Source organism: Sciurus vulgaris (genome assembly GCF_902686455.1).
Source record: "Sciurus vulgaris genome assembly, chromosome: 14".
Taxonomy (NCBI): domain Eukaryota; kingdom Metazoa; phylum Chordata; class Mammalia; order Rodentia; family Sciuridae; genus Sciurus; species Sciurus vulgaris.
Window position 1 is genome coordinate 45,271,036 of NC_136475.1, and position 19,500 is coordinate 45,290,535.

Genomic DNA, 19,500 nt, shown 5'->3' on the forward strand with positions numbered 1-19,500 from the left:
CTGCTTTCACTGCCTCCCACCCGGGCCACCACTTCAGCTGCCTGCCAGAATGCCATGCTGCTAACTGGATTTTCCTTTCCTCTCTCCACTGGTGGGAAAGTTTACCTTCTAAGCTCTTAGAAAAGTTCTAAGAAGATTCCCTTTCTCTCAGATCCTTTGTCCTTTATTAATAACAAGGGAGCCTTGCCAGGCATCGGGGCCCCTCCTCACTTGGTCTTGCTGAAATGCAGGAACTGCTTAGATTCTGGCAGTTATGTGACTGTGTGTGTGTGTGTGTGTGTGTGTGTGTGTGTGTGTGTGTGCGCGCATGTGCATGCTAGGAAATGAACCTAGGTCCTGGTGCAAACTAGGCCAGTACTTTGCTTCTGAGTTATACTCTTGACCCTTTTATTTTGAGACTGAGTCTCACTAAGTTGCCCAAGCTGGCCTTGAACTTGCAAGCCTCCTACCTCAGCCTCCTGAATAGCTGGGATGAAAGGCCTGCACCACCATCTCTGACTGTGGCTACTTTCCCCCCTGAGTAGCCCCCTCTGGCTGAAGCTGGCACTCCGGCCTGCATTTCAGGCTTTTCTTTCCACACCTCTCATATCTGTGTTCTTAGAGCACATGTGGGCTGCCTGGTGGCTGGGAAGATTGAAGAGGTCAGGTAAGTCAAGAGGAGGAGGCAGAACCAAGAATGTCTCCCTTTTTTCCTATTCCCTAGCCCGTAAGGTCATGAGGAAAGAGGCGAGGAGGCCTAGCTGCAGACACACCCAAGTCTGTGAGCAAGGAGAGAATGCTGGGATGGTCTCCCCTGAGGGTGGGGGGCTCTGAGAGACAGACACCAGTAAGCTAATAGGGAGTAGGTGATGAGAGAAAATGGTAGATGAAGGAGAAGGGCCATCTTATCCAGTACATCATTGTACAGATGAGGAGGCCAAGACCACAATTTATTGATTATATTCAGATCCTTCAGTGTAAAGTAGGGTTCAGGGAAGGAGTTTACTGGAACTCATTGGCAGGAAGTATAGCCTGGAAGGGTCTTTTCAACCTAAGTCCTTCCCCTGACTACTAGCATCTCTGTGTCTCTATTTACATTTATCCATAATTCAGCTTCTCCATATTTGAGCACCTTTTATGTGATAGTTAGCTATTGGGAATAAAACTGTGAGCATGACCAGGGGTACCCTTAGCCAAATGTGGAGGGGTTGGTTTTGTTCTTGTTCTTGTTTTTTTTCTGACTCTTCTTCCTCAAGGCTCATGGGTAAGGTAGACTAAGACAGATTGAGAAGCTAAAGGGAGAAACACACTGGATAATATTTTTCACACATCAAAAAGGATTAGCAACTTGTTCAAAGTCACACAGGGTTAGAAACAGGTCCTGGACAACTGATTTTACAGCTGTTCTTGTACTAAAGGATCTTTGCTCACTTTTTGAGGCAGGAGTGGAAAATAAAATGGCCTGAGACCCCCTATGGTAGCAAAGGGAGGTCAGGGAGCTCCGTAGAAGTGTGGGTGTTTATAGCTGCACACAGGGCTGAAAGCAGGTAGCTGGGCCTTATAGGAAGACTGGGGGCCAGATAGAGATGGGTAGTTCATACAGAAGTCACAGGCTAAAAACACTGGAAAAATCCTCCAGGGGCCAGTTGCAGACCTCAATTTCCCACTCCTGGGATCTCCACTCCTATAGCAACTAAGCTCCCTAACCTGGACTCCATCCTCCACTATCAGAGAAAGGTGAAAGGAACAGTAACACTGAGAAGGGTGACCAGTGCTGGGCAGGGAGTCGTTCTGTCCTCTGGTAACCCTTTGCCTACCAGGTTCCAGTCCTCTCACTGGGTGCAAAAGGAAGACCTGGGGGGTGGGGGGAAGGGAAAAAATAACAGAATGAATCAAACAACATTGCTCTATGTAAATTTATGATTACACAAATGGTATGCCTTTACGCCATGTACAAACAGAGAAACAACATGTATCCCATTTGTTTACAATAAAAAAAAAAAAAAAAAAAAAAAAAAAAGGAAGACCTGGGCTAGTTCTGAGGTTTTCAGTCTGAATCACCAGAGAGCTAGTGAGATGTAGGTCCCAGGTTCACACCAGAGATGGGGTTCAAGAGTCTGCAATGAGGCTCAGGGACGAGCCTTGCTAACACATGCCCTCAGACGATTTGGGGCCATCCTCCTTCCTGGACCATACTTTGGGCAACAGTAGACTTGATTATCTCTGGGGTCTCTCACAGCTTCCCTGAAAAGGAAAAAAAAAAAAAAAAAAAAACTTTCTTTGGGTAGAGGGGAAGTAACCATTTTCCAGACACTCCCTACCTGTTAGTATGGGGCAGGCCAGGAGAAAGCTGTGCCCACTGGCCAAGGAGGGTAGCTAAGCAGGACACTGGCCTCCAAGGAATCAGCACTACCAGCCTGGGCAGTGGAAATGGAAGACTGACTGACCCAAAGGTGGCAGAGCCCCCCGATGATAGCAAACCACATTGTCATGTTTAGGTTTCTGATGTCCCACTCCGATGTCCCTATCTTGGCCTGTCCTGATCACCTCAAATCTCAAACAGGTCAAAGCTCATTTGAACATATTTGTGTAATAGAGAGCAGAGTTCATGGCCTGAGCCCTGGAAATACTCTCTGTTCTCCCAAATTCTAGAAGATCAAAAAGAACTCTAACGGGATCCAACACCCCAGGACCTAGTTCCTCTATGGGAAATCATACTCACCAGTTTTTACCTCTGAATCTAAGTTTTTCCACTGTGTGTGGGCCTTCTGTCTGTTCTCTACTACCCACATCCCCATCTTTCAAGGCTTTCTTCCTCCTCTACAACCTTGTTAGCCATTTTAGTGCCCATCTCCTGAACTAGATGGAAGGAGGGACTATCCCATCTTTGTTCTTCAGCATGCCTGGCACACAGCAGGTGTTCATCCAATTAAAAATAAAATTGAATGACATATGGCTAGTTATCCAGTTCAAAAAGTATAGAAATATTTGTGTGGGCTATTGTTTTAGATAAATTATTGATATAATGTTACTGATTTCTACAGTTTATTAATCATTCTGTAAATAATATATGACCATTTCAGCAATAATAAACTATGCACAAGTCAGTATTGGGTGATATCTAAAGGAACCCCAAGGATAAAACTAGGAATTGGAACTATATACTTAGTTTATTTTCTTCCAAGCTTCAAAGTGAGTGAGTAGATGGAATGATTACTTTGGTAAGTGGGGAAGGAATTTCTTCCAGAAAGACATCCAAGGCTACAATAATTGTAATCATAATGGAAGCATGACCTAAGCATGACCTAAGAAAGTTCCACTGGGGACTCATTTATCCCACCGAAGACACAGAGATAGTAAGAACTTTGACATAGGAATGCTGGTGGAATGGCAAGACCTATTTCGCACCTAGGCAGATGGAGGGCCCTGTCAGGGAGGGAGGTTTGGGGACAGGAAGTTTTGACATTTAGTGTACCATCTGGAGTCCACAGGGCTAGGGCGGGGTCTTCTGCAGCCCACACTAAAAGGACTTTATCTCAGAGAGAACACCATCTATGGAATAATGTCTGGGAAAACATGAAACTTTTGGGACTACAATACTGTTCTTGGGTCCAACTGATAGGCTCCCTTCTTGTGATTAAAGTGTATGAAAATCAAAGAAGAGACAATTGTGGTCTACTATTAAGGCTGAATGCCCAGACCTGATAGCTGGTTGTCAGGAAAGGGGATATAAAGGTGAAACCTTTAAGTTTAAAAAAGGAGATAAAGGACTCATGGATAAGACTAACCATTGTCTCTGAATGTATGCTAAAATGTGGGAATATCATGACAGAAAAAGCCTGGGATTTCAAGACTGAGACCAAGACCCATTAGCCTGACTCCGGCAGGTATTTTGCTCCATGATTCCCTATGACTGGCTCATCTCAAAAACTAAATTGCACTGAAAAAAAAAAAAAAAAAAAAAAAAACCAACTAAACTGCAGCAAAGGAAGGAAGAAAATCTCATCTACTCATGGAGCCTTAAGTTCATCATCTACAAAATATGCATGGCAATCATTTCTACCCATAGATTTGTTTTGAGGATTAAATAAAATCACAGCAGGGTTACTGGGTCTCACTCTTCCTGAGACCACAGTAAATAGTACTTTGGCCTGGTTAATTACAGGTAAGTGTCTACCCTCTGTTGTGGAAGACAGAAGCACTATTCAGTAACTCATCCCATCAGGCAAGAGTCCCTATCCCTCTGCTTTCAGCTTTTTTTTTTTTGGCTCTGTGATTTGTCCTTATTGCTTTGCTTGCTTGAGAAAACTATTTCATCAGAGAGAAAAATTCAATACTCAAAAATGTGTATAGCAAGACAACATTTTAAAATAACATGCAGTGACATTTGGGCTGATTGTGAAATTCACTTTTCCCCTCCAGTTAGGAGCTCACATGGACGATATGAAAATCAAATTAAGTATTACAGTTTATTTTGTGAAATAAGTTAGTGTGTCAGGGGGCATCGACATTGTCTGAGGTAATGAAAAGCGTTAGCCCTGGTTTAATTTGTTACAAAAGTCTCTTGTTGAGACAGTCTGGAACATGAACCAAAGGAGAGCTCCACAAAGTGAGTTGGTGGAGAGACATGGTCAGGACAGCAGAAACAGGAGCTGTGCCTGTGTGCCAAGCGACCGGGACTCAGGCTACCGAAGGGAGGCGGAATCAACTGTGTGTGTCTTTGACTTGAACCATGCTACCATGAGGAAATCCCAAAGGAGCGGCCTCTGATAGTCTAACAAATGCAGATATTAGAGACATACAATAAGGGGCCACAAAGGGTCATGCAAGGCCTGTCTCTGTGCAGCTGCAGCAGAGGCCCTGAAGAGCTGGTATCAAGAACATCCCCAAGTCAAGGTGGAAGAAACACCCAGTTCTTCACATAGACACACTGCCCATTTTATTCACAAAACAACCCCTGACTCTCAGTACCCGTAGCATTCTCCCTGCTGTCAAATCTGATTGAAATCTCTTCCATGAGGGAAGCAACTCTCCAAATATCTTAAACAATTGTCAATCCAAAATTCTGAGTAAAGAAACTCATGACCCCAAAAATGACACTCCTAAATATTTATCCAAGAGAAGTGAAAACACATGCCCATACAAAGTCATACACAAATGCTCATAGCAGTTTTATTCATAATAGATTGTGAGTCTGCTTTAAAGATTAAGGCTAAGTTTACTTCAAAACCAGGGTTTAGTCTCTCCTTGAGCTATCTGCAGGGTTCCGTAATGCTATTGAGAGGAATTCTTTATTAGAAAGGACAAACATGTCTAAGACAGCATAGGGCCAGCTGTCAATGTTTTCAAATATCCAGGAACCCCAAAGCACTGCCAGGCCCTGGATTTCCACAGAAACAAACACATCACCCAGGAGTAGCAAGAGCATCATCAGAAGGCCCAGCTTAGCTTGCTTGGGGTTTCTACTTTTTCTGGTCTTAGTATCAAGATCCAAGTGTTCACTGCCTGGATTATCAATACCAGGTTGCTGAGGGCCAGGAGCTCGGCTCAGTATCCTGGCCCAGCAGTACCACAATTACCTCTTGCTCTGCATGGCATGTCCAGATGGTAGGATATCTTAGAGTCATTCTGCAGAAGCCAATTCCCACAGAGGTAAAATAACTTTCCTAAAGTCATGAAGCTGGTGAATCTTGGATCACATGATCTGGCTACAGTAATTGAGGATGACCATTCAGATGCAATGAGCTGCCTGGAGTGATCTCTGAGCTGGATCAAAGAGGAGCATAGAAAGGTGTCTGTTGAGAGCACACACTGTAGACTGCTCTGTCATCCAGGTCAGGCGGCATTTTCTGTCCTGCAACTGTGCTCCACCAGGAGCAGGCTCATCACAAGGCCACATCCATCAACTGGCTCTTGAGGCCCTCCTGGGATGCACAAACCAAGAGATGTGGGGCTCCACAAATACAAACTGGCTAAACGATTAGCCTCCTAGTTGAACAAAAGGCTGGAAAACAGAGCACTTCCCCATCATCCCCTAGCTGATGAGTGGCAACGTCAGATCTAACACCCAGGTGTTTTTCTGACACCAGATCTGGGCTCTAACTTCTGACTTCTCTGAGGTTAGAGAAATAAACCCCTGGGAAGACACTGGTGCAAGGAAGGGCTGTCTTAACTCCTTTTCACTAGAATAGCTATTTCTAGGAGTAGTGGTCAAGCAGTGATGGAGCCAAAGGCTTCTGGGGGCAACTGCTTAGATCAGGCCTCAAACAAGTGGGAAAGCAGTCAATTAGTCCAAGGCCTTAATTACTGGCTTTGCTCAGCCCCTAAAAAAAGTATAGTGCAGCCCCACAAGTGCTGGGCGGCTAAGAAATTCCACAGGCCTAACTCAGCCCCCTGCAGCTAGACAGCCTGACCCCACCCCACCTTCTGAAGATGGAAGCTCTTGCTCATGGAACCATGAGGTTTGGGAACCAAACTTTGGCCAAGAATCTGAGACCCTTGCTGAGAAACTCATTCCAAATACAGTTCATTACTCTTAGTCCTTCCCTGAGTTTTCAGTGCACAAAGAAACGGATATCTGTGTCCCACGGACCTCTATTCCTCATGGGCCCCACCATGCCCAGACACACGCCCTTTCCCCAGCCTTTCTGAGCCAGGCGAGTGCTTCCTCCAAGCCCAGGACCTTCTCCCAGGAGGAGCGCTCCAGGAGCCCGCTTACGGCTGCCACACCCAAACTTCCTTCTCTGGGAAAGAGGCGAAGCGAGTTAGGGTGAGAAGTGAAGGCACACGTCTGTGTGTCTAAGACACACAAGCACCACTACGTATGACGTGGTGCCCAGGGAAACGCCGCCGCGGAGCCGGGCTGTCCCCGCTGCAGCCTGAAGATCCTTTGCGCGGGGGATGCTGACCCCTGCTGGCTGTGAGCGAGATCGCAGCATGGCTGTCTCGGGTAGACAGAGGCATCGTGACCGTGACGAGCGAATCCCCGTCTGCCCGGGAAAAGGCTGAGCTCTTACTCCACGCAGAGGCAGTGGGCCTGGAAGGGAAGTAGGAGAAGCAAGGCCAGCGGGGAGAATCGGGCTATCAAAGGCCCTGAGTTCTAGTCTTGCCCCTCCACCCCTCGGGAACAGCGCTCAGTTCTCAACACCCCAGTTCTCAAACGCTGTCAGCGCCTCCTGTTTGTAGGAAGGAAAGGAATAAGAAGAAAAAAGGATCTGTAGCATTTGTAGCACATAAGTGGCTCTGGTGTCCCTCCAGGACCTAATTGTCCTCCAAAAGACACACCCTCAGTCAGGTGACTTCCTCCGGCCCAGGCAACACCTCACTCATTTAACTTATGGTTACTGACTGCGGTAGGTTGAAACCCCGCCTGGGACACTGAGATCCTAATGACCTTTAATAGCCAAAGAGACTTTGCAGGTGTGATCAAGTTAAGGCTCTTGAGATTGAGAGCAGTACCATGAAATACTTAGTTGGGTTCTGGATGTAATCAGAAGTGGTATAAAAGGGAGGCAAAGAAATATTTCACTGTAGAAGAGAAACTAAGCCTTATTACAAGGAGAAAGAAGGATTCTCTCCATAGCCCCCAAGGTCTCAGCTGACACCTTGATTTGGGCTCAGTGAAACTGATCGCAGACTTAGGATCTCCAGAACCGTAAAAGAATAAAGTGTGTTGTTTTAAGCCTTCGACATTGTAACTTCTTTAAAAAAAGTAATAGAAAACTAAAACACATCCTTTTACTCTCAAATTTATGTGCTCAGCACTCAGAATAAAGTGGAGATGGACAGACCTCCATCTCCATCCCCAAGGAATTTTATCATTTGCCTCTCCCTGAATTTTAAAAACAGCTAGACATCTTGCTGAAGAAGACATATGAATGACCAGTAAGCACATAAAAAGAGTCTCAAGACTCTTTTTTTAATTAGGGAAATGCAAAATAAAACCCCACTGAGACACCACATCCCACTAGGATGGCTGTAATAAGAGCCGGACAATAACATGCATTGGTAAGGACATAGAGAAGCCGTAATTCTCATACACTGCTCTCATAGATTGCAAAAGGGTGCAACCCTTTTGGAAAGTAATTCAGCAGATTCTTAAATAGTCAAGTATAAATAATCATAAGGCCCAACAATCTATTCCTGGGGATAGTATTTCTCAGGAATTCCACTCCCAGGAATCTGCCCAAGATAAATGAATGCCTACATCCAAAGACATGTACATAGGGACTGGGGATGTAGTTCAATGGTAGAGTGCTTGCCTGGCAGGTACAAGGCCCTGGGTTGGATCCGTAGCACCATAACAAAACAAAACAACAAAAGATGTACATGAATGTTCCTAGCTGCACTATTCAAAAAAAGCCCAAACTGGAAAATAACTCAAGAGCTCAACAGTGAATGAAAATGTGATATAGACAATAAAATGTTATTCATCAGTCAAAAGGAACAGGTTAGTGATAGGCTACAATATGTGTGAATCTCAAAAACATGCCAAGTGAAAAAAGCTGGACACAAAAGATTACATATTATATGACTCCATTTATCAAGAAATAGTAAGAGAGGTAGGAAGCACCAATTAGAATGGTGATTATCAAGAATACAAGCAACAATAGGTGTTGGAGAGGATGTGGGGAGAAAGGTACACTCATACATTGCTGTTAGGGCTGCAAATTAGTGCAGCCACTCTAGAAAGCAATGTGGAGATTCCTTAGAAAACTTGGAATGGACCCACCGTTTGACCCAGCTATTCCACTCCTGGGCCTATACCCAAAGGACTTAAAATCAGCATACTACAGTGATGCAGCCACATCAATGTTCATAGCTGCTCAATTCACAATAGCCAGATTGTGGAACCAACCTAGATGTCCTTCAATTGATGAATGGATAAATGTGGTAAATATATACAATTGAATACTACTCAGCCATACAGAATAATAAAATTATGGCATCTGCAGGCAAATGGATGAAATTGGAGAATATCATGCTAAGTGAGACAAGCCAATCTCAAAAAACCAAAGGGTGAATGATCTCGCCGATAAATGGATGATGATACATAATGGGGAGTGGGAGGGAGGCAAGAATGGAGGAAGGAGGAACTGAATAGAGGGAAAAGAGGGGTAGGAGGGGTTGGGGGGAGGAAAAAATAACAGAATGAATCAAACACCATTACCCTATGTAAATGTATGATTTCACAAATGGTACGCCTCTACTTCATGTACAACCAGAGAAAAAAGTTGTACCCCATTTGTTTACAATAAAAAAAAGAGAGGTAGGAAGGATAGTAGAGTGAAACAGACATTATTACCTCATGTACATATATGACTGCATGACTGATATGATCCTACAACATGCACAATCAGAAAAATGAGAAATTATATTTCATTTATGTATGACCTATCAAAATGCATAAATGCATTCTACTGTCATGTATAACTAATTAGAACAAATTTTTAAAATGTTTTTTTTTAATTTTAAAAATAGATGAAAAAAAAAAAAAAAAAAGAGGCAGATCTACAGAGACAGAAAGACCAGTGGTTGCCTGGGACTGGGATTGAGGGCAGGAATGGGGAATGGCTGCAGTGGACAGGAGGGATCTTTGAGAAATGATTATAGTGGTTTAAAATTGGTTTATAGCAATGGTTGCAATATACACTTTATATATACTTATGGTATATAAATTATACCTCAATAAAGACAGGTTTCTTTTTAAAGGCACAGCCCAAGTATAGGTTGATGAGGCCTCAAACTTTCCAGGAATATGTGCGTTTTAAGGACTCTTTAAAAATACTTTAAAACATAGAATATGATAGCCAGGTGACCACAGGGTTTGGGAACAACATTCCACCTCTTCAGCCTTGTAGGCAGCTCCATCATTGGGTCCCCAATTATGTGGTGCTCTCCTTTACATTTTGGGGATCCATGGGCAAGAGCTGCACACTCTTCACCTCCCACCTTGGCCAAGGACCCAGATGGAAGCTGGTATATGCTCCACAACGGGGTCTAAGATGGAGCAATTGATATACCGTTAATTTCTGCCCCAAGAAGGGCCCTTCACCTCATTCTGCCCAGCTCTTTCCTAGCTCCATTCAACCTGCCAGGCTGGTTTCAGGAGCTGTTAGGATGTGGGAGCAGGGGTAGGAAGCTGCTAGTGCAAGTCAGAGCTTTCAATCCTATGTACCCTATGTCTCTCAAGATCCTGAGGTCAGCTCAGATGCACTCCTTATACTCAATCTTTACTTTGTAGGAGTAAGGGGAATTTTCCTTCTGCCTTCTGAGGATTTGCTAAAATGAATTCACCATAGACAGCTTAACAGAAGGAGAGGTTTACAGATGTATTTGTGTGCACAAGGGCATCCCAGGAAGGTGATCACCCAATAACCTAAAGAGAACCAGAAACTTCCATACACTTCTTCATAGGGGAGAGGAAATGGGGGAATATAGGCAATATTGAGGGACAGTGAATGATTTTTTTAAAGGAAATGAATGGACTCAAAGAACAGACAACAGCCTGTATATTATTATCTCTGGAAACTCCCTGAAAAACTGACAAAAGTCTGACAGTCTGTGACATTCCTCAGTCTTCCTACTTTCCCTGGTTAATGGAAACTCAGGGAGGGGGTCAAAGGTCATCATGTCCCCTTTTGGAAGATCTGATCTTTAGGTAGACAGGAAAATTTCATAGTAAAACCTCTTCCAATATCAGATCCCCCAGTGTCTTTAGTTTAAAATAGTCAACATATGAGGGTATTATATTTTGGAGTGATAGTTCCTGGATTCCTTCAACTTCAAGTGAAGGAGTTCCTTCATTTGTCCAGGAGGGTACTAGGGATTGAATTTGGGGCACTTTACCACTGAACTACATCACTAGCCCTTTTATTTTTTATTTTGAGATAGGGAACAGACCCCTACCTCGATCTACTCCCGCTACATCTACAAACTTCTCCCTCTATATCACCATAGAATGTGAGCACATGCTTTATCCCTAATTGTGTGTTAATTCCCCCACCTACTTAATAAGAGGCTGGAACCACATTTCAGACATCTTACCTCCTCTCTAGAAGTCTGTCCGAGAAAATACCAAGTGTAGGGGAGAACAGAGGAATGGTAACCACCCAACTATTAAATCTGAAAGAGTCAAACATCAGAGGTAGTTTTAAAAAGAAGACAGGCACACATGGATTTCTTTTATTTGGGGTTAAGCCACAGGGCTCTAACAGCATTCTGACACAGACAGTGGCCAAAACAGAAATAAGAACAGAAAACAATTCTCTCCATAAATACAAATTTGTAATCATAAGAATTGAGGGTGAAAGTGGATTGGGGACCAAGAATCAGAGTTTCTCATCCTCTGCTTAGTCTAAAAGGGAAGAAAAGTGCTGAGCACAAGCAAGTTTCCAAGCTGTTAGTGGTTCCTCAGTCTGTCCATCACTAAGCTCAGCCATTCAACTCTGCAAGTCAATGCCATGTGCTTCCTGCTCCCCAGAGCACTTCCTGTGGACTGTGCTCATGGCCTGCAGTGTCACCTTAGTCATTGCTTGACATGGGACCACAAGCATAGAGGGAGAGTCTGGAGCCACCACACAATTCCATCATAGAGAATATAGGTGACACACAGAATCAGAAACAGGCTTGTTTTTCTTGAATTCCTGGAATGTTCATGTGATTTGACAGCACAGTGTCTTTCTCATCTCCCAGAGGGGACAAAGTGGTCCTCTCTCCCACCCTCCTTAGTAGACAGGCATCAGGGAAATGACTGCTCTCATCAGAAGTTGATTGCTCCACTCACACCCACTATTCCTGACTTTCACAAATCTTGCCCTGAGCACATAGCTGAGACTGGCAGGGGTCAAAAGGAGCGAGCTTCCAGAAGTTCGTCAGGTCAAAAGCAGATGCCATCAATAGGTGCTCTTATGCTGCTGAATTCTGACCCCAGAGAATTTACCTTCTTAATGTAATTTCTGGTCACAGGTGACCCAAGACCAATGACCAAGACAAGCAAGATTGCAGTGACCACAGCAATCCCAACTCACATGTTCAGGTAGTTAGAGGATAACCCAATTCCTGAAATGAAAGGAAGAGGTTTTTGAGAAGAGAACCAGGTTACAGACTTATATTCCCCTGCCTAATGATCTCTCTCAAAAGTCCCTCAGAGACATACTCTTATATTCGTGTTCCTGGCATATTATTGGGCATATCATTGGTACTTATTTTTTAAAAGAATAAACAAATGAACTCATTGCTAACATTTTATCAAAAGCAAAAGCCAGACACAGAACAAAATAAATTTGAAAGTGTAAGGATTTTAACCAACTTTTGCCATATGACTCTTTCAATAATGGTATGTATGTACACAAGAGTTAACTTTGGAAACTGCCTAACATCCCTTTTGATGCCAATTCTCAATTGCTTTGGAGTTAGTGACTAAAAGTCTTCCATTTTATGGATATCAGAAATTACTTATTTTTAAAAAGAAACTGTTAAATTTGAGAACATGTACCCAAAGAAGCTCAAAGACCAGTTGTATTCCAGAATGTACTCTATCAACATATAGCTTACTAGAGACCCAAAGAGTTAGAGCAAGTTTGCGTACCATCTAAAAACCATCTTTAGAGCAATAGCCACGGACGCCAAGTTTCTGCAACTTCACAACAGCTTCAAGATAGGCCTCTCAGACCCTGTTCCAACTTAGTTCTCATCACGACCTTATCTGGACCCTTTGGAGGGCAAGGGAAGAGCGGGAAAATTATAAACTGTTAGTTACAAGTAGATTTTTAGCCATGAGAAATTCAATTGATATCAAGGCTCTATTTTATGCCAAACTCAATCTTCTCTTACTATATAAAAACTAAGGAAAAACCCCCAAAGAACTTGTGAAGAGCACTGCATGCTTACCCACCCACCCTTAGAGTCCAGTGGAAGAAGACTGGGATTCGCGGCATCTTTGCTAGATTTTAGCATCTGATAAAATACAACAAGGGATGAAGGAACAAAATTTTTCAGGAATAAGTGCTTCTCACCACTCACCCAGGCCAAAAGGGGAGAAAAGTGCTGATGAAAAAGGAAGTTTTCCGAAGTATGTTCACAGTTCCTCAGTCTGTCCATCACTAAACTCATCCATGAACTGTGTGAGCTCAGAGATCCAGACAAAGCCTCACCCTCTCGTCCAATCCTTTGTTTCATAGAGATATGCAAGACTGGAGCACCAAGATCACACATCAAGTTAGCAAGGTGGGAAATAGAAACTGGGTCTATTGATCTGACTGTAGCAGCGCAAGACAGTTTTACATTATTTCAGAGGTAGCTGTGCCGAATGGATCTTTCTGGTCAGTCTCACACTATCTTCCAGGCTATTCCAAAGGCTCACCTACTGCCCTTTCCCTTTCTTCCTGGTCTCCACGCTGTCCCTGAACACAACAGTCACAACCCTGTTCAGGGCCTCACTGCCTGGAAGCCTCTTCCCCAATGGCTCTCCTCCATGACTTCTCCATGAGATCCTGCCTCACCACTTTATAGAGACTATAATCACTCCCCGACTCCACCATTTATCCCCCGTTTCTGATTTTCTGCATAGAACATATCAACACACCTACTCTAGAGTTCAGCTTGTTTATCTTGCAACTAGACTTAAGTCCACAACAAAAGGATTTGTCTTTAGGTTCTTTATTGACTCTCCCGTGTCTAGGACAGTGCCTCACACATAGTGGGAGTGTGATGAATACACTACATGATGGAAGAGCTAGTAGCCGACCTTTCCTTGGGTTGGGGAGCAAGCATAATTCCCATGACTAGAAGGGGAATGTGTGCTCTCCATGGGGAACAACATGGACTAGCACTGGGGGCTTAGCCAGGTCCACTCAACCCTGGCTGAATCACACCTAATCCTCCAAGCATATTATTCACTGTTGGGCACCAGTCGCCAAGGGAACCACCACACCTTCAAGGAAAGAGCATCTCTCTGTGGGTACACAAAGGATCCTCAGTGAGGGTCCTTAGCTGGTAAAATAGGGAATATGGCAAACTCATGTATTGAGCCCCCATGTAGCCAGAAAACCCTGATGACATTTATAGCGGCTTTTCTGGGAAGGGAGGAGAAAGAAAACAATTTAAATGCCTTCTGGTAGAGAAATGTTTAAACGTTTTAAAGAATTCCAAGACTTATCAATAGAGTTACAAATCTGTGCTGCTGACGGTTATATTAATCAAGCCTCTTCCATCAGTTTTATACCATTTATATCTGTGTAAAAGTTGATCTCTTACAAAGAAAGGGGGGCAAGGAAAAGATTTTAAATCTTTTTTTTTTTTTTTTTTTTGGTACTGGGGATTGAACCCAGGGACACTTAACTACTGAGCAACATCCACAGTTCCTTTTTGTGTTTTATTTAAAGACAGGATCTCACTGAGTTGCTTAGTGCCTCAATAAGTTGCTGAGGCTGCCTTTGAACTCACAATCTTCCTGCCTCAGCCTCCTGAGTCGCTGGGATTACAGGCATGTGCCACTGTGCTCAGCATTTAAATCATACTCTTGATGGGCATTACTGCTGTTAGTGGCCCTGGCCACAATTATGGTGCCTTACCAGGTCCTCCTGTCTACTGCAAAGGAAGGAAAACCATGCAGCTCTTGTTTGATGCTCAAGTCTTAACACTTTCTGATTATGCCCCCCCCCCCCCCGCCTTTTATTTCAGGTAATTGGATTATAATAGAAATGAATTTGACTTTTCTCCCCAAGTAAAATTATGATATGTTAAGACATCTTAAATAAAACCACCAAATCTCCAGAAAATGTACGCTTCCATTCCGGGTAGCCTGCTTCATCATTCTGGGGGGAGCAGTTCTTTTTCCTGAGATCAGCAAGCCAATGGAGGGAGGGTGATTTTATGAGACCACCTCAACTCTTTATGCTCATTGTCAAGACTCGACGTGCCCCTGGCTACTGATGATGGAGGCTGGCTTTGGACTGAAGACATCGGAAGTGTTGCCCCAAAAGGCCAAAGGGTTCCCAGCATCAGGAGAAAAGCTGCTGCTTCTCTCCACTATGATTGTCTTTCCGTGAACTAAGATTAAAAAATTAAAAGCAACTCATTCCAGGAAAGAACTGCTAAGTGGACTCTTAGTAATCAATGATTAAAGTCAAGTCAGGCTTTCCTGATAGAAAGCACAGAACCTCATTGTCTTCCGTTTCCACTTTCAGTTTCATCCGACTCTGTTGAGAATCTGTTGCACATCTTCTTTTTAGTTTTGAAAGAAAAAGGATGACCCACAATGCCACAGCCCAACACTCTGCTAGGTGCACTCTGATTTTCCACGCAGCATTCATAACTATCTACCGCTTCATTGCAGTTAGGTGCTATGTATTCAGGTTTGCCTATCTTTTTAAGAAGATTTGCATGGCTATCATCTTTTAGAGCCTACAAAGGAGTCAGCCATGTAGATGGTCTAATTTATTTTATCTTTCTAATTTTTACTATAATCCTGTGATAAATATGTTGGTAATGTGGGGTTTTAATACCTTTATTTAATTAATTTATTTATTTTTATGTGGTGCTGAGGATTGAACCCAGTGCCTCACATGTGCTAGGCAAGCACTCTACCACTGAGCTACAACCCCAGCCCTGACACGGGTTTTACAAGCTATATAATTCCAAGATTTTTGAAGTAGAATAGCTGGGTGTATTTTTGAGTTGTGTTTGCTCTTGGTATGTCTGTTGCCTTGATTTTAAAAGGGACATGACCATGCGTAGCCTTACAAGCAATATCTTATAATAACCACTAACACTTTTTATTTGCATTGCATACCATGCACTGTTAGAAACTCTTTGTATTAACTCCTTTAACCTCCACAACAAAACATTTTGAGGTAGGTACTATAATTGTTCTCACTTTATAGAAGAGAAATTTGAAACACAGAGGTTTAAATAAGTTATGCCCAATTTTTTTACATGATGAAGATTAGTTTGGGAAAAGACTGTTTTGTCAACTGAAGTTTTGTTTGGGGCAAAAATCACATTTCGAATGCTTTTCTTAGCTCTTAATAAAGTCCACAGGTATGTTTAACAAAGTCCTAGTTCCAAAATGGTCTAACCCATTGTGACCTAGTTGACCAGGAGTATTATTACTGTTGCCATCTCTACCACCTATCTATCACCAGATCACTGAGCTGGCTGAGGAACTGTGTGTGGGGAAGGATCATATACCACTTAAGACAAAGTACCACCCATGCCATACTCCCCATCGCCTCAGAGTTCATGTGGATAAAGTCTTATGCTGGAACAGCAGCAGGGACTGTAGCGGCTCTAGTTCCCCTTGGCATTCAAAACAGGGACTCATCTGGGATTGGAACCTAGTTGCCTGAATCCCATTCCAATCCCCACACCAAGTCCCACCGCCCCTCAGTTTGTTCCCTGATCCCAGTTAGAAGGCAGAACACAAGTCAAGGGGTAGAGAACAGTTCCCATCTAAGAAAGAACAGAGAGAAGGAGAGAGGAAAGAGGGCTGATAGGGTTCCCCCACCCCTTTCCTCTGCAGATGTCTTTGAGTAGTGATCTTTTAAAGTGTTAGAATCTGTGGTCAGAAACTTGACACAGGGGCAAGCAGAACACTGGATTTAAGAAGCTGTGTGATATTGACTCCTGTTCTGGCAACAAGGTCAGCAGCCCCTGGGCCCAAGGACACCATCTCTCTTCTGTTTGCTAACTTAAAAGATGGACTTAGAAGATTCAGGACTTGAAATATGACTGACAGTTTCTGAATATGTCTAGTACCTCCATTTATGAACTCTTACTTGCTGGATAATGTTGAAGTGCTAGAAAAGAGTCATTTCTAAGAAATGAGATATATTGCCTCATTTATATTGGGTGACAGGAGAAAGGAAAAGAGAAATTAGGCTTGCTTTCTTTTTCATACAAATCAGATTCCTTTAGTCTTAGTCTTTCGTTCAGGCTTGATAATAATTTTAACAGTAAATAGATGAAGCTCTTTCAGTTCATTTTTGTGCCAAGATACTAATGTTCAATGTACTCTTCATAATTAAATTGGTTTAAGTTTGTATCATTAAGGTACTATCATTTCCATTTTACAAAGACCAGAACAGAGAAGTTGAATGACTTACCTAAGGTTGCACAGCTAAAAAGCTTCAGAGTTAGCATTTGAACCCAGGTTGTCTAGCTCCAGACTCTGCATTTAACCACAACATCTTGTCAGACCATGCCTGGCTCCCTTTATCCTCAATCTTAGTCACCTCACCTATAAAACGGAGATCCTAACACCAATTTCAAGGCTGTAGAGGAATTAGCCGCAGAGCACTTGTGAGCAAGTATCTTTATGTAATGGGGTCTCCTGTGAGGAAAAATTTATTTTTAGTCCTGAGGGAAAAAAATAGAATCAGAGCTACATCGTGACAATTAGGAGGGACCTACGGAAGTACTCAACACAAGTGTTCTTCCTTTCTTCTCTCCAGCTTTCTTTGGTCATTTAGAATAATGAATACACCACTTAAGACTCAAGTCAATCCCTCTCCCAGTAAAGGAGAAACTTCTAACTTTCCTTCAAATACTGTTATCCCTTTCAATGGCCTTTGAGATGCCCCACTGCCCTGGTAACCCTCTCTGGGTTCAGGTTGACAAAGCTACCTTCAAAGCATGGCACTGAGCACATAGCCTTGTCAGGCAGGGTGTGACTATGGCAAGCAAAGGGGTACTCCCTCCTCCCTTGATCTGCACCTTCTCCTTTTATTAATAAAACCCAAGCAGTGCTCTCCAAGCAATGCCGAAATAGGCATGCCTGTGATGCAGATCTCAACTCCTAATCCCAATTGCCACCCATCCTCCAAAGTGGCCTACCATGTAACTAAAAAGAGGCTTTGAGAAAATAACCATAGCTCTCTAGGCCAGGACTGGAGAGCAAGGCTATGAAACCATGCTTTTGTGGCCCCAGAGACCACTGAATGGCTAAAACAATCTGAAGTCTCAGAGTTTCAGTTTGAACAGAAACCCTAAAGGCTCCCAGGGCAATGTCTGTCACTGACTTGAAGTCCCATGTATTTCCAGTTCTTTCCACCGTAAGAGAATTGTACCTCCCGACTCTCGTGTCTGTGCAGGGTTATGTGATGACTTCTGGCCAATGTGTGTCATTTCTGGCCAGAGCACTTACCTGCCACTGAAAAGACATACCAGAGGTCTTCCTCTTGGGCTGGGCTGGTGCGAGGAGCAGAACCCACCTGCCGAAAAATGACCTGTGGCCCGAGTGGAAAGCACAACTCCATCAGCCCAATTTCCATTGCTAATAGCACCACACCACAGACTGGGTAAGTTATAAAGAAAAGAGGTTTTTATCTTGGCTCACTTTTCTGGTCCAAGGTTGCCAGGCCACAACTGGTGATGGCCTTCTTGCTGGCAGAGTCCTGAGGTGGCTCAGAGTATCACATGGCAAGAGGCAGGGACACACGTGTGTATCCTCTGACCTCTCTCTTCTTATCAAGCTACCAGCATTCAGTCACAGAGGCCCCACCCTGATGACCTTGTCTACGCCTACCTACCTCTCAAGGACCCCGCCTGTAAACACTACAGTCAAACTAAGTTTCCACCCTTTTAATACCTCACTGTGGGGATTCAATTTCAAGGTGAGTTTTCAGAAGGGACAAACCGTAGACAAGCCTTAACAACACCTTTTGGTTGAAGCCTCTGAGGTCTTGGTGGCTCTTGTTACCAGTTTCTGTTTGTGGGCTGGGGATCAATCCCAGGGCCAAGCATGCTAGAAAAGTGCTCTGTCACTGAGTGACACCCGCAGCCCTCTGGCAAGCAGTCTAACTTCTGACAAAACCCCATTGTTAAATTCCTGAAAGGAATGGGAGGCTCCGCTTCAGCAATTCCTAGATCCTTCCCTAGCACCCACCCAACACTTCCCACCCAACACTTTTTCTTCCTTCTGTTTTCAGATTGGGTTTCACAGCTTTATTTGAAATGAAAATTCTTAGGATTACAGAAGCTCAATTGTTGTGATGAACCAGCAAGAAGACCTCCCCACTCATAACCACCTAGACAATAGCTCTTTCTATTTGCTGGAGAAGCCTCAGGGGGCAAGGGGCACCCAATATGGGAGCTCTGAGCTGGGAAAGGGGATTTAAAAAGGGAGGGAGAAAGACATAGTTGAGAATAGACAATGCTGTTGAACAGCCCTGCCATTAAGTTCCCATCCTCCCCAGAAACAGCTTTCTGGCTCCCTGGAACTGGTTCCTGCCAGCCTGGGGAGGCACAGTGACCCGGAGAATGACAAAGTCCCCAGAAGCACCTCAGGGTATGGAAGTGCAGTCACTGTTCCCACACAGGTCACAGCCGGAACAGGGGTGACATATTTAAAAGGTTACCAAGTTGCTGCAACTTTGCTTTTGGCTCTGTGAGGCATGGGAAAGTGACAATCTACAGAGTACAGAGGATTCAGAATGTCCAAGCCAGGACCATCTGGGGTTTGCCAAGCTTCTTTCCCATTTGTTAGATAGCCACCTCAGTGGAGGGAGGCCATCTCTTCCC

The 19,500-nt window shown here is 43.7% G+C and overlaps 2 long non-coding RNA genes across 2 annotated transcripts in view; both read right to left on the reverse strand.

The window, feature by feature from the left end:
* Window positions 1-18,199, reverse strand: part of LOC306643537 — a 51,443-nt gene extending 33,244 nt beyond the window's left edge. Inside the window, exon 1 of the long non-coding RNA XR_013758970.1 lies at window positions 18,125-18,199. This is a non-coding gene — a long non-coding RNA (uncharacterized lncRNA). The remainder of the gene's footprint in view (window positions 1-18,124) is intronic.
* Window positions 11,845-12,935, reverse strand: LOC306643544. Its single transcript, XR_013758976.1, has 3 exons — window positions 12,875-12,935; window positions 12,569-12,692; window positions 11,845-12,039 (listed from the first exon to the last, which is right to left on the reverse strand). It is a non-coding gene; the product is annotated as an uncharacterized lncRNA (long non-coding RNA).
* Window positions 18,200-19,500: the final 1,301 nt, after the last annotated feature.